Source organism: Montipora capricornis, chromosome 3 (assembly GCF_036669925.1).
Source record: "Montipora capricornis isolate CH-2021 chromosome 3, ASM3666992v2, whole genome shotgun sequence".
In the NCBI taxonomy this organism is placed as follows: Eukaryota; Metazoa; Cnidaria; class Anthozoa; order Scleractinia; family Acroporidae; genus Montipora; species Montipora capricornis.
The window spans coordinates 27,448,912-27,453,911 of NC_090885.1; the positions used below are offsets into that span (position 1 = coordinate 27,448,912).

A 5,000-nucleotide genomic window follows, 5' to 3' on the forward strand; every position below is an offset into this window, starting at 1 on the left:
AACCACACACAAACGCGCACACCGTTCGCCGTAGACCCACTCTAAAAGACATTGAGCGTTTCCGAAATGGATCGCTCAGCGAACTTTACAAAAGGCCAATTTACCAGCGAATCTTTATGAGTGGACCTATTGAGAATCAAGCTGTAGCAAATGAGCGATCTGATGTTAATCGAAAGGGGCATCCAAGTAAAAATCGTAGTGCATTTAGACGTGATCGTGAACCCAGTAGAATACCAATCCGAACTCTACAACGTCCGAGGAACAAGAACAGAAAGGTTAGAGAACTTGCTTGCAAATGTATTCGTTCGAGTACACCCGAGTCTTCAAAAACGCGTTGTTTCATCAAGGTTGGAAAGCATCAGAATAAAACGAATTTCTCGTTTAGATGCTCTGGGACACTTCTTCAAGGGATAAAAAGAGTAAAACATCGAGATAAGCGATATTCATCATTGTTTTATTGTAACAGAGTGGTGTGTCTTTACCAGAGTCAAACCCATGTAGCGAATTATTGTAATTTAAGTTGAGAACAGATATAAAAAAGAACCCTGGTCCCTGGTCCCCCAATGTACGTTGACCCCAGCAAAACAATAGCAGCACCATATAGCCAAGGTAATGAGTTGGTATAGCGAAGATTTCGTTGACGTCACCTATTGTTATTAATATGCAAACCAGAGCCTCATTGGCTGTCGAAACAAAGGGTGTTTTGTTTCTGTGGTTGGCACATTTGAATAACAAAAGCGATGTTTGTAAACAGATATCTTCCCTATTTGGACAAAATGCAGGACAACACTGATATCTCAAAACTAGACCAATTTTATGTTAACAGTGGGATGTACTGGTGTGGCTATCTATTGCAATGGCAATATGGGATTTTAAATATTTGATTCTCATGCAAGGGAGTTATACGGTAGAGGCCATCCTCTAGGTACATGTGTGCTTCTCGAAGTATCGTGGCTTGATAGCTTAGCATGTTATTTTCAGAGAGATGTATTTGAGGTGGAAGGGGTACCCATTGTGTTGTTTTTTTTTTTATTTCTGACAATTTAGACGACTTACACTTAAACCATGAAACAACTAAATAAGTAAGCAAGACAAACAATAGCAAAACATCATATTTCAGAATTCATGATTTCGCTGAACCAATGGGAGAATATTTCAGATCACGAAGAACTTCACTACACCATCCAGATCCTTAATCCACGAGTTACTTCGACATTGACGGGTTGTTTAGATTCTAAGGAGCTATTTTACAAAGTTTTCCTCACATTGAAGTTTATACGACTTTGAATGCAATACATGTAATAAAATGTAACAGTGCTTACGTCTTTATAACTAGTGCCTGGGTGCACGTAACTATGCTTCTAGTTTATATTTTGATTACTGAGGACTTACAGCGATCACCAGTCACACGCGCCCCTCAACGACATTTTTAAAATTTTCCGAAACTGAATTTGGGTGGACGTCAATCAAATCTTTCCATGTCGCATTCGACTGCCGTCAAGTGAACAGGGCTATATTGTCATGGAAACATTTGATTCACGCCGACCCAAATTCAGTTTCGAAGAATCAAAACCGGTGTAAAACTTCCTAGACCTAATGGGCTTCCTCAATGTTGTACCAAGATTGTGCTGGCATAATTTTTGGCATATCGTAATTTGAGCAAAACTGGCATAATTTTTGCCATTTAAAAAAATTAGCTCTGCTAGCATAATTCGCATATTTTGATAATTATCGGATCATTTTTGATCCTATTCTTTAATCATTTTTGATCTCAAGTCCGAAGCATTTGCTGACGTTATTCGATGATTAGTAGCATTTGCAGTTTACTGATCCCGGGGACTGGGGTGCACCGGAAGCAGAAGTCACATTTTAAGCCATGTCGGTCCCAGTACAGGCAAGGTAGGTTAGGCAAGGCTACAAAATGGCGTTGGCCATGCCCAACCTCGTTCCCAGGGTCTTCTCGGCTTTCAATATGGCGGCGGGTCTTGAGAAGACCCTGGTACACAGTGAACTAAAAAGGTCGCTGATTGGCGCTTTTCTCACATGAACTCTAATTGGTTTAATGTCAAAAGAAAGATGGCGGACTAGTGAGGAGAGCCAGAAGAAGAAAAGAATTCGTGTTTAAATCATTTTCAAAATTGTAGCTGTTCCGTAAGAAGCAGCCGCAAATTAACAAGCATAACAGTCAAAAATAGTTCGCCGTTTTTTCACGTTGCACGGTGATCTACATCAGGCCTCGATTCCAATTAAAGCTACGTTGGCTTTTCACGACCTCTGGCATAGCGATCGCTCTATATATAGAAGGATATAATGGTGTTTGAAAGACGTAAGGGTAATTAAGTGATTTTATTTCGTACGTACCTTTACGTTTTGGTTCATTTTGGCGCCTCACAATTGTAATTCCCTGACGCGAGTATTGTTACTGTTGTTCAATGTTTTCACCATGGCAGATTGTGTTACAAATTGTAAAATTGTTCAACGGGGTTCATAGACTATTGATGTGGTTGATTTATCAGTTGTATGTGGCGCTGTTTACTCGTGTGAGAGCTGCAATAAAGGCGGGTCTGTTAAATACAGGTCACATTCCACAGGTCAAGACTAGAGGTCGCTGCTCCAATAATCAACAACTAAGCCAAAAGTTTCCCCGAGACCTGAAGCAACATTTTTGTTGAGTGATTAACGCAAGCAGACACTTTTGGTGTTTTTTATTTGTCTGCACCACGGTGACATGTACACTCACCTGTGGAATGTGGCCTGTGTTTTATTTTAATAGACCTGCAGCTGCGGTAATCCATATTCTTTCCCATCCCTTCCACACTCTTCAGCTAGTGGTGCACAGAGAGATCTAGCTCGATCGGTTTTCATCATTGCCTTTTACTTTAATTTCATTGATAAAAAATGTTAATCTCCTCACCCCAAACAAAGTGCACATCACCTCGTAATTTTCCAAGAGGGTTATTTAAGATTGTGAAGTCTTAACAACAAATAATATTCTTGAAAATAATTGTAAGGCCTTTCGTTATAGTCTTATTGACCCGTCAATTCGCTAACGACTTCCATTTTTGCTTCTTCTGATTTAAATATAAATATTAAACAGTATTCTTTAATTTCGTACACCACTTTTTTAGCATCACACTCCTGTGACTTTTCTTGTACTCCAATAACTTTTATTCGTTTTCAAAACATGCTTTGAAAATATTCTCTAGCATTGCTCAAGTTGTGGCATTTATGATTACTTTCTGAAGATATGGTACATCGAGTGATTTGGGGGAAGATTGCAGACTGGACAGGGGGATTGGGACATAAAATTGAAGGTGACAAAGCACAAAAAATTTGCAACTTCACCAGCAACAAGAAACTATTTCACAAAAAGAAATAGTGTTTTGTTTCTGGAATGGTAAGGGCAGGAGAAAAGATAAAATACTGTGGTGTGGGTCACTTGGTCGATCATATATATTTCGCTTCGTCTACTGAAACTCTCAACAAAGAAGGACAAAAATGTGGACGCAAACTCTCTGAATGGTTAGAAGCCTGTCAAGGAATATTAACCATTAAAGAGAAGAACATAATGATCCTTGTCTACAAATACCTAATTTTCCTTCAAATGCCACAGCATAAAATTTCAAATTCCGTTTTCTGTGAATCTTCCATTAAATTTACTTGTGTTACATGTGAACCTAGGAAGTTACCAGTACTAGCTTTAAATAACTGGTTCCTGGAAAACCCAATTTACTACTACAACTCACCAGTGCGAAGATTGTTTACATTACGTATTATCATGAAGAGAGAGAGCTTTGGATTTTTCAACAATATATCCCCTTAATGTAACCCAAAATCCTTCAGATAGTAAAAACTTCATATTTATGACCCATGTCCTTCACTTACGTGTTTGTCAGCATTATAATTTGCTATACTTCATGTTTACATGTTTACAAGTTTGTTTTTTCGTTTCAGAGATGTTTAGATGTTTAATTACAAACTCTGTTTTGAATGGCCACTCTACCTCATAATTTGGGTAAATAGTTCACCCTGAATTCTAAATAGATACAATTCGTTTCTGAGTAAATTAAACGAAACAAAAATGTAGTTTAAGGAATGGAGGCAAATAAAACAAACCGTGCCATTATCACTGCCTCCAAAACAGCAGATTAAAAGCCAGTTTGATAAAACAGCAAAGATCCATCTCTAACCCTGGGCTCATTCGACAAGAACTGCTAAAGATGATGAGATGCTGGATAAAATCACGATACAACAATCAAATGGTTTCACTCTGAAAATGAAGTACGACAGCTATGTGGTAAAATACTTCCTTTTAGGGAAATAGCTTTGGGTTAATGTATACTGGGGAAAGTCGTTGTCAGAAGGCTCATATACACCGATAAGAAATCAGATAATCATTCAAGTGTATGAAAAATTAATGATAATTAGGTATAATTGATTGAAAATAAACATGCAATATAAACTATACATTACGGAAGACAGCGAGCACACCTCCGTGACTAAATAGCTAGAACCCTGGCTTTCATTAACCTTAGCTCACTAGATTTTACGGTAATCATATGTCTGTGATGTTACGGGTGAAACTGCTGTGTGCAATGGCTGTTTCCAAACTGTTTAAGAATCACAGCGCAGCTCTGAGAAATAATAGCCGTCTATTAAAATTGCATTGGTTTAAAATAACATGAAATGAAAAGAAAAGCAAGATTTCTCTGTCATCAACCGCATTCTCGTTGCTCGTGCATTCATCCATCCGTATTTTTGGTTTCTTACATGAAATTTTACAGCTTTGGGTTCCCCTTGCGTACTCCATTTTGTTTCTTGGCAGTTGTCGTACCCAGATTTCTCTCACCTTATTCCTTGCCGCCATTTTGAAAAAAATTGCATATTTGTCCGAGCAACCCTAAAATCAGGAATCCGGAATCCGGAATCACAGTACAATACAGAGAGTAAACACTATCCTAAACATTCATAAAAGCTAACCTTAGGCCTAAACAGGCCTA

General features: G+C 38.3%; 1 protein-coding gene across 1 annotated transcript in view; it reads left to right on the forward strand.

The window, feature by feature from the left end:
- The window catches only part of LOC138042727 (gamma-aminobutyric acid type B receptor subunit 2-like), a 60,117-nt gene that overhangs the window by 52,006 nt on the left and 3,111 nt on the right, over nucleotides 1-5,000 (forward strand). The window lies entirely within an intron of this gene.